The sequence below is a fragment of the Carcharhinus amblyrhynchos genome, chromosome 1 (genome assembly GCF_965287045.1).
Source record: "Carcharhinus amblyrhynchos chromosome 1, sCarAmb.v2.hapA, whole genome shotgun sequence".
NCBI lineage: Eukaryota > Metazoa > Chordata > Chondrichthyes > Carcharhiniformes > Carcharhinidae > Carcharhinus > Carcharhinus amblyrhynchos.
The window spans coordinates 152,522,729-152,533,762 of record NC_137324.1 but is presented as its reverse complement, the minus strand read 5'-3'; the positions used below and the strand labels follow the sequence as shown (position 1 = coordinate 152,533,762).

The 11,034-nt window shown below is 41.5% G+C and overlaps 1 long non-coding RNA gene across 2 annotated transcripts; it reads left to right on the top strand.

Annotated features, from left to right (window-relative positions):
* Positions 1–2,877: 2,877 nt before the first annotated feature.
* On the top strand, positions 2,878–10,478 carry LOC145350598 (uncharacterized). 2 transcript variants are annotated; one of them, XR_013888230.1, is made up of 3 exons: positions 2,878–2,928; positions 6,552–6,651; positions 10,111–10,478. It is a non-coding gene; the product is annotated as an uncharacterized LOC145350598 (long non-coding RNA). The 2 variants fall into 2 exon arrangements; XR_013888233.1 differs by having other exon boundaries at positions 10,108–10,478.
* Positions 10,479–11,034: the final 556 nt, after the last annotated feature.

Below are 11,034 nucleotides of genomic sequence, written 5' to 3'. Positions count from 1 at the left end.
TATTTTTATCACACTGTGGTGCATGTTAAGGACATGGAATGCCTACAAGTGATGAAAACAGGATCCATAGCAACTTTCGAAAAGGAAATGGTTTTAAGTGTTTGAGAACGAACAATTTTAGGAGGGATTTGGGAAAGATTCTGGTAAATGATACTCTGTCACACATCCATCATGAGGAAAGTACCCTGCTTCTGTGCTGTAAAACCTGATAAAGTGCTACAATCCCCTGCCATTACTTTGGCAGTTGATTAGTGGAAACTCCCAGAGAAATGGCAAGAACAGCCATTTACATAATTTCTCTGGGATTTTAACTGAACCTTTTTTTTTGCTTACTTTATTCCAATCCAATCAAGTCAAATTAAAGCCAATTCAGAGTCCCAACAAGTTAGGACATTCCCAATCCAAGCTGACAAGACAGGGCTCTCACATCCTGTCTTGGATTTGATCTACATGATCCAAGCTGATTAGAGTAGGTGTAGCTCCTCCTCCAAGGCTTGATCTAATTTGTATCTTAGCCAAAAGGCTTGCTAAAGTTATGGCAGGAGATCAGTTAAATCCCCATGGAAATAACTGGTAATAGCTCTCAGCGAGAAATGGGGAGATTCACATTCTGGTGAAATAGCCAATTTTTGAATAACAGACTTGGCTGAAACATTAATCTGTTAGTAAAAACAAAAATGCTGGCGAAACCCAACAGGTCTGACAGCATCTGTGAAGAGAGAATGGAGCCAATGTTTCGAATCAGGATCACCCTTTGTCAGAACTGAAGGCAAAGAAAATCACATAAGATTTATACTACGAGGGTGGGAGGGGAGCTGTAATTGGACAAAGGAAATGTAAGTGGTGATGATAAAGGCTGAGAAAGATGCTAATAGTATCTATAAAGAGATTGAAATATGTGAATGATTCCAGCAGCCACAGTATTTTGCCTCTATATTAATCTGTTAGTCTTTTTCACATATTCACCGACCTATTATATATTATCAGCAATTTTTTTTAATGTAAGAATTAACGGATCTCCCCTAACACTTCCCATAGTATGTTGGATCTTGTAAGAGACCAAGAAGTTTCATACCATGTTAATGTACATTTTATTCTGATGCTAAGGTGGACTTTAAGGCTATGAATTCCAATTTTGTTGAATAGACAGAGCCCCAAGTCAATCAACATTTAATTGCTTTTTTATTCTGGAAACTTAAGATTCTAGGTGAGCGAATTTCCTTTTTTACACCTGTAATGAACATACAACATTTGGTGTGGTGACTGGGGTATGATGAGCGTCAATATTATACACGCAGTTGTGGAATGACATTAGTGATAGGGATGGCCAGAAAATCAGAAGTGCAAATATAAACTGTGTTATGGATGGTAATTAGTCAAAGGAGCTTGCATAATGGGTGCATAGTTTGCAATATGTGGGAATGTGAGATTTTTGAGAGGCAGTCTTGCCAAGGAGAAGTTTGCCTTCCTTGGAGCTGTCTGTGAAGCTTGCAGCTGCTTTTCTTCTCCATTACCTTCATGAATAATGTTCAGATCTTCAGCACACTGTGAGGATTTCGCAGAATGAGCACAAAGGGGCTTTTTGTTCCACTTTCGGCTTCATTAGTTTCGAATGGAAGATGAGGATAAAGATGGGGAGAGCTGGCTAATTCCTATCCATCTCTGCCAATCATTAGTGTGCAGACACAACAACATATTTTAATGAGCTATACATGTGATCAGATATTGATTTGCAATTCAAATTGCCTTTATTTTACTCTTGAAAGAAGTTTGTTGTTGAGACACATGGGTTCGTACCAGCTTAAGCAGCCTTCTGGATACTTATCAACAAATCATAAAACAAAATATCAGCACTTAAAACCTTACATTCACTAACTCATTCAAAGAATCTGCCAAACTACTTTCTGAAACCTAAAAAAGAAGAAATGAAAATACTAGAGATGTAATGAAATGGTGATGTGTTTACCATGGGTTCAACACTATCTCTTAGATCTGATGTGATAGAACATAGAAACATAGAACATTACAGCACAGTACAGGCCCTTCTGCCCTCAATGTTGTGCTGAGCTATGTCCAATCCCAAGAGCAAGCTATCCCATTCCCTATAATTCTGGTGTGCCCCATGTGCATATCCAATAACTGCTTGAAAGTTCCTAAAGTGTCCAGCTCCACTATCATGTCCAACTCCACTATGTGGCATTTATCATGATTTCACATAGGGTCGCATGGTGACACAGTGGTTAGCATTGCTGCATCACAGCGCCAGGGACCCGGATTCGATTCCAAGCTTGGGTCACTGTCTTTCCGGAGTTTGCACATTCTCCCTGTGTCTGCATGGGTTTCCTGCAATGTGTTCCGGTTTCCTCCCACAGTCCAAAAGACATGCTGATTAGGTGCATCGGCCATGCCAAATTCTCCCTCAGCATATCGGAACAGGTGTCACAGTGTGGTGACTAGGGGATTTTCACAGTAACTTCATTGCAGTGTTAATGTAAGCCTAATTGTGAATAATAAAAATATGCTTTATCAGGAAGGTATATCAGTGAGATATGAACAACTATTATTGCAATCTGCAAAACATGAAGAACAGGCTTTAAAATATCACGAGTTTGCTGATCTCTGTGCTTCAGTCATTAAGATGCACTGAATGACTTCCTGCTTATTTCCATCTGATGACTTTCCATTTCATTGGGTTCAATGATTCAGTGGTGCATATCAGGATCGGTGGCTTGATTCCAGCTCAAAGAATTTTGTGCCACACATTTCTGTGCCTCATTCACTTGGTATGTTGTTTTTAGAGTAGGAGACGTGTTCGTGCTTATTCCTTTCTGTTTCACCGTAAATCATGCCAGTTTGGATTCAGACTGTGTCGGTTGTGTTTCTTTTGTGTTAATTCAATGGCCTTTGAAAGATTACTATCCCAATGAGGTAAAACCTTGTATCTGCTGTCATAAGATTTCATCCTTACATAAACTATTGACCGTGTTATTGCATTTGCGGATTATTTTGGAGCATTATAGCTAACGAGAACTTGCATATCATTCAAAGTAACAAGAAAGAAGGAAATAAGTATATTTGTGTAAGATCTTTAATAACCTTAGGATGTTACCACTATACTACAGTATTATTGCAGTGTTGCAATGTAGCCTGTGAAGAAACCAGTAATATGGCACAGACAACAGTAAGTTAATGACCAGATCCTTCATTTTAGCGATGAGTAGTTGTTGGCCAGGATGCATGCATCAATGCTTTTAGTTCTAGTTCCTTTCAGTGGTTGATGCTTCAAAATGAAGTGAATCAGTCACCAGCCCATCATTTTAAGATGTCCCATATGTGCTAGGTTGGTTTGGCATATCTTGAATACTATTTTGAGAGAATGTACTGACAAGAACAAAGGATGAATGCCTATGCCCAATGATTTAAAAAAAACAGATTTAATGTGATTTGGTAAGTAGAACGGTCTTCCTGATGTTAGATTTATTGGGATAATAGAACTAGCGCTGGAGTATGGCAGCCGCTCACACTTGAATGACACGAAAACATTTTATTTCCACACCAGATGTTTGAACTGACTATAAATTACTAACTTGCAATGAATTATGTTTGGGCTTGGCACTTGGTTTGGATTCTTGGAATCATTTGATATATCATGGATCAGTACATGTATCATAGAATCCCTACAGTGCAGAAGGAGGCCATTTGGCCCATCAAGTCTACACCGATCACAATCCCACCCTGGCCCTATTCTTGTAACCCCTCATATTTATGCTGCTAATCCCCTGACACTAAGGTGAATTTAGCATAGCCAATCAACCTAACTCACAGACCTTTGGATTGTGGGAGGAGACCGGAGCACCCAGAGGAAACCCATGTAGACGCAGGGAGAACGTGCAAACTCCACACAGGCAGTGACCTGAGGCCGGAATTGAACCCAAACTCTGGCACTGTGAGGCAAAAGTGCTAATTGCTGTGTCACCGTGCTGCCCTGTATATGGAGCTATTTTGGTAACATTATAAGCCATCATCGTTTAAGCCAACTATAAAGATTTAACTATAGCAGCTGCATGCATCAAAGACTCCATTATTAATGCTAAACCTTCTCTATCATTGTTCATCACTATCCTCACCCAAGGTTAGCTACAGTAGATTTGGGGTAGGCAGTGGTTTCGTAGTATTTTCACTGGACTAGAATTCAGAAACCCATGGTAATGCTCTGGAGATTGGAGTTCAAATTCCATTGTGGCAGATGGTGAAGTGTATATTTAGTAAAAGTATGGAATTAAAAGTCAAATGATGACCATGGAACCGTTGTCGATTGTCATACAAACCCATTTGGCTCACTATGTTCTATAAGGAAATAGATCTGCTATCCTTACCTGGTTTGATCTACATGTCAATCCAGACCCACGCCAGTGTTGATGACTCTCAAATGCCCTCTGAAACGAAGGGCAATTAAGGATGGGCAACAAATGTTGGCTTTGCCAGTGATGCCCCCATCCCATAAAATGAAGTTAAAAAAAGGATTGTTATTGGAGGGTGAGGAAGATCAGAGGTTGGTGCACCTGTAACTATCTGTGGAAGAATGAGTAACCTGACTTCTCTCAAATATGTTTAAATGACCTTTGAACTACAGTTTTTAGCCTTCTTATGCCATTAACTTAGAAGAGTGGCTTATGCTGTTCCCTCAGTGTCCAAATGCAATAACAATCTAATAATATTCCTAGACAACAGGATCTCCTAGTAACTGCAAATAATTATTCGTCCATAAGTTTTCAGTTACAAAGTTAGGATGCTGAATCCAGAGTAAATACACAGCATGTCAATGACATGGAGTCAATCAACACTGTGACTAAATTTAATATTGGCGAACAAACTGAATAATAAACTTAAAATTTAGAAATGAAAAACAGAAATCAAGAAGTGATTTCAATGTGTGACTCTGACCTTTCACTTTGGATAATGGGTTATTTGATGTATGAGTTTAGTTCACTGAGTTACTGATATTATCAGAAGCTCTTGATTATATCACTGACTTGCTCAGGTATTCCTTGATCGCCATATAAATCTTATAAAGACCTAACCAAATGTTTCGTGAAATTTATAATAAAGCCTCTGATAGCAGCACGGTGGCACAGTGGTTAGCACTGCTGCCTCATAGTGCCAGGGACCCGGGTTCAATTCGGCCTTGGGTGACTGTCTGTGTGAAGTTTGCACATTCTCCACATGTTTGTGTGGGTTTCCTCCGGGTGTTCTGTTTTCCAGTAAATGCATGGGATTACAGGAATAGGTGGGATTGTTGTTGGTGCAGGCTAGATGGGCCGAATGGCCCATCTTTTGCACTGATATGCTTGTCTCCATCACCATTGAGGATGGGGATATTTATGGGGCCTCTTCTTCCAGTGAGTTGTTTAATTCGTCATCATCATTCATGACTGGATGTGGCAGGACTGCAGCGGCTGGATCCGATCTGTTGGTTGTGGAATCACTGAGCTCTGTCAATGACTTGCTGTCACTGCTGATTGGCACGCAGGTTATCCTGTGTTGTTGCTCCTCCAGACTGACCCCTCATTTTTAGGCTCTTTACATTGTAGAGATTCTATGATTGTATGATAGGATATAACCTTAAACCAAACAATAGAACACCTTTCTCACTTTGCAACAGGCATAACAATGATTAAGCAGAGTATGTTCCGGCCTACTTTAATGAAGCACATAAAGCTTTATGCCAAGAGATCACTTTTTTAATAGACCAAAGCAATAAAATTTTACATGTGCATGAAGACACACACACACACACACACACACACACACACACACACACACACACACACACACACACACACACACATACAAAACACACACACATGCCTGTTGATGAGATTTATGCAGAACCATTGTCATTTTTATAATCAGGATCAAAGCTGAAAACTGATCCAAACTCTTCCACTGAAGAACATTACAAAGAATTTTGTCTTTTAAGATTCAGGATTTCAGGATTGTCTATCATTTTTCCCTGCAATCTGCCAATGTGTCACTTTCTTTCCTCCAATCGAATTCAACATGTGTGGGCAAAGCATTTTACTTTGAGTTTGGGAAGAGACAGGAGAAAAGGAAAATATCTCTATCCTGATGATAAAAGTAAGTCATGAAACACTTGAGCCATTGCATCATTAGTCTATAAATATCTTAAGAAAAGTTTTTTTCTGCACGAAAATGATACCCTTTGAAGACTTTTATTTTAGGTTTTTACAAGTATTTATGATGAATCCATGACACTGGTGGATTGAAATTTGAGACCTACACTGTCTCTAAAATTCTGACCATAGACAGCAAAGGGGAGTTTATAATGGGAGAACGTCTGGGTAAAGTGTGGGAAAGGGAGTTAAAGGAGTCAGAGATGTCAGTGCACCCTGAAACCAGGGCTGCTAGTAGATGGGCTAACTTCCATGTTTAACTCAAGTGTTTTTGGCTGAATGTGAGCAATCCGTCTGGAGAGACAGGGTAGCTTTTGAATACATAAATTGTAGTAACATTTTTCTATTCATTTACAGGGTGTGGGTGTCGCCAGCTAAGCCATATTTATTGGCCATCCCTTGGTGCCCTTGAGGAAATGTTGTGAGCTGTCTTCTTGAACAGCTGCTGTCCCTAAGGGTAAGTACACTCACAGTGATGTTAGTGGAGGGAGTTGCAGGATTTTGTAGCTGGACTGGAACATCTTGGCTAGGGACACAGCAAGTTCTGGAGGACAAGTCTTCAGTAATGTTGCCAGAATATTGTCAGGGCAAACAGCCTTTGCACTATCTTGTGCTTTCAGCTTGATATCCTGCAGAATAAATCAAATTGGCTGAAACTTAGCATCTGTGATGCTGGGGACCTCTGGGGAAGGCCAAGATGGATCATCCGCTCAGCACTTCTGGCTGAAGATTGTTGCAAATATTTCAGCCTTATCTTTTGCACTGATATGCTGGTCTCCATCGTCATTGAGGATGGGGATATTTGTGGAGCCTCTTCTTCCAGTGAGTTGTTTAATTCTCCATCACCATTCACCACTGGATGTGGCAGGACTGCAGAGCTTGGATCTGATCTGTTGATTGTGGAATCACTGAGCTCTGTCTATCACTTGTTGCCACTGCTGATTGGCACGCTGTGTTGTTGCTTCATTAGATTGACCCTCCATTTTTAAGTATATCTGATATTGCTCCTGGCATGCCCTTCTGCCCTCTTCATTGAATCAGGACTGATCGGCTGGCTTGGTGATAATGATAACGCGGGCATATGCCAGGCTATGAGGTTGTGTTGTGGCTGAGTACAATTCTACTGCTGTTGATTAATGCTCATGGATGCCCAGTCTTAAATTGCTAGATCTATTCAAAGTTCGCACAGTGGTAATGTCACACAACGTGATGGAGAGTATCCTCAATGTGAAGACAGGACTTCATCTCCACAAGGATTGTGTGGTGGTCACTCTTACCGATACTGTTATGGACAGATGCATCTGTGGCAGGCAGGTTGATGAGGGTGAGGTCAATTATGCTTTTCCCTCTTGTTGGTTCCCTCACCATCTGTGCAAGGCCAGCCCTTTAGGAACCACCTAGAGCACATTCTGTGCTCTTGCCACCCTCAGTGCTTCCTTCAAATGATATTCAACATGGTGGAGTATTGACCCATCAGCTGAGGGGGGTACTTTTTGGGGTCCAGAGTCAATGTTGAAGACTTGCCAGGGGAACTCCTTCCCAACTTTATGCCACTCTGCTGCCACTGCTGCTCGCTCTATATTGTCAGTGGGACAGGACATACCCAGGAATAGTGACGGTGATGTGTGGGACATTATGACTATGTTCAGTTGTTGTTTGACTAGTCTATGAGACAGATCCTCCAGTTTTGGCACAAGCCGCCAGATGCCAGATGTTAGTAAGGAGGGCTTACCATTGGATTTTAATTCCAGATATCTATTATAGTTAAATTCCACCATCTGTCACGGTGGGATTTGAACCCAGGGTCCAGATCATTAAGCTGGGTCTCTATTTTATTAGTTCAGTAGCAATAGCCCTGTACCACTGCATCTCCAATTACCAAAAGGCATTTAGATTTAATGGCATGTGGATGGTTTCCCAGGCTTCATGAAACACCAGTCAAGGAAAGGGAGAAGATTGAACACCAATTCATGGGTTCATTAAGAGTCAGACAATTAGAGTGATAAATAATTTGTGCTCACAAATGTCTGTCATTATGAAAGAGTTTGTTCAGTTTAGTTACAGTGAGAGACTAATTCCTGCATTCGGAGGTACTGAAATTTGGACTGGGACTGTTGTTGCCTCAGATTGGAGCACGGGTGAGGAACAGGATGGCTATAAGCAGCAGCAATAGTTTCATGTGGTGAGCCCTGCGGTTGGCCAGCGCACAGGGCTGCAGCATTAACTGTCTGCTGTGGGAGTTGGTCAGCATAAAGGGAAGCACAGACTTCAATCTTGCAAGATGAACCAGCCAATGTTACAAGGAGATTTAGCTTTCTTGATCCTTGGAAGGGCAGTGGTTCCCTAGGCTGAGGTTAGCTGGTGGCTGACATTTGCAACCTTTAAGTAGACACTGTCACGGACAGGTGTATCTGTGGCAGGCAGCTCGGTGAGGATGGCTGCCGTTCATTGGCATTGGCTTGTCAAATGACTGCCAGCCGCAACTATTTTATCTCAGAATCCTTCAAGGGTGCTTCCAGGGAACAAATCCAGGATCTCCCAGACAGCTGCCAAAAAGTAGGTCAGTGTTTGTTGCTTCCTAGAGCAGCCATTACGTTAACACAAGCTGTATTGATAGTCGTTAGGGTGCTTAGGTTTCTTCAAGCAAATTTAAGAGATAGTCGCTAGGAGACCAAATATATCCCCTCCAAATGTGGTTGATGCCATCCCTTAAAAAACAAAATACCAAGAATGCTACAACAAAAACCATGTGACTACCTGAAGTGCCCTTGTGAAACTGATAAGCTTGCTCAATATGCACCTGAGGTTTCTGGAAACATCCTTTGCTGGTCAGCAGCCAGATCTCAAGAATGATCTTGGTGTACTCTATGCAATAATGAAGGTTGTATCTGCAAGAGGAACATGGTGCACAACACATGTCAATCAATGACCAATCCGAAAAGGAGGAAGAGAAGAAGGAGATGGAAGAAGGTGGCAACTCCAATGCAGCAGCAGCCATTCACATTGCTGAGGTGTCAAAAAAAGCCATACTGTAACAATGTAACAATCACAACCAATGATCACTCTCCTCCCATCCCCAGCAATACCATCTACCCCAACCCATTGACACTCCATTCTATCAATTACACACCAGCATATGTCAACCCACTCATCAACAAGCAACTGAAAAGCTAACCCAACACCCAAGTATAGGCAATGTGGCAAAGTGGAGCAATGTAACACAGTTTACATGAATCTACTAATGAATGGAAACTTAACAATACCTTCCTACACACTCATGTGAAGAACATTGGTGAACTACAAAGCTTTACGTACTGCTCTCCATATGGTACAATGTGTGTGGCTTTTGCAGATGGAGAGGCAGGTTGCTCAGATCACTGTTTTGCTTGTTGAGATGGGTGACAGTCTCTGGGCGTTGGAACCTGTGAGAATTCTGTCAAAGTACCTGTACACAAGAGACTCAGTCAATCAGAGAGGAGACAGAACATTGGGCACTGGCTGATCGGAGGCAATGGGTGAGAAGTGAAAACACTGAGCGGATTTCCCAATTCCATGTCCGCTTTGGCCATCCTCCCTCTCAATGGGCCTCCTGCATTTCACTGCTGCCATTCTGTTGGAGAGCAGCTTGCTGCAGATCAGTGGAGTGCTGCAAAACTAATGCTTATGTGGCTCATCATATTTAAGGTGCCAGATATGGGGCCATGGTGAAATTGTACATAAATCCAATTGATTGCTACAGTGATATTGCACAACTCTATCCATGAAAGCTAAGAAAATGCAAGATTCCAAACACTAAAGCTAATATCACCCGCTTGATGTGTTATCACCATGTGAGAAAGGGTGAATTGGCTTCCCTATATTTACCCACAGCGTAATGGTGCTTTGTATTTTATTTAATGTATTTATTGTTCAGCAGCTCCTGAGGCCCTGGTCCAAGATCAGAAGAAACTGCAAAGAGTCACGAATGAAGCCCAATCCATCATACAAACCAGCCTCCCATCCATTGATTCTGTCTATACTTCTCGATGCCTCCAAAAAGCAGCCAGCATAATTAAGTGCCTCACGCACCCCAGACGTTCTCTCTTCAACCTTCTTTTGTTGGGAAAAAGATACAAAAGCCTGAAGTCACGTACCAACCAACTCAAGAACAGCTTCTTCCCACTGTCATCAGACTTTTGAATGGACCTATCTTGCATTAAGTTGATCTTTCTCTACACCCTAGCTATGACTGTAACTACATTCTGCACTCTCCTTTCTTTCTCTATGAATTGAATGCTTTATCTGTATAGTTCACAAGAAACAATAGTTTTCACTGTACACTAATACACGTGACAATAATAAATCAAATTAAACCAAAGAGCCATCTCTTACATTTGCAGCCTTCCCTGGCCTGATTTTTATGATGGTTTTGTTTTTTTTTTAATTTTAACTTTGCCTGTTCACTATCGCTCCAACCCACATCATCGCCACATGCCCTTTCCAACTGAGCTAACACAGTGCTGGTCCTCTAACATGCCACCCCACTCATGGAACTGGCAGGCTATGTGCTGCAATCTCACCACACAGCATCCATCTGCTTACTGCCTCTTAATTTGAGTAGTAGCTTGGAGCTGTGTCTCCAAAGCATTCACGGTTGAAACGTATTTTCAACATTCTCTGATGTTGCAGTTTCATTGTGGTCTAAACAAAGCTTATAGGTTCTTCTTATGCCATGTAACATGACCTAAGGCTGTTCACCATCTTGAACTTTTACTTAATCTGCCACCACCTGCCTTATCTCCACTGATCATGTCCTTATAGTGATATAAACCCTGAACTTACACAAAGCACCAATTGCTCA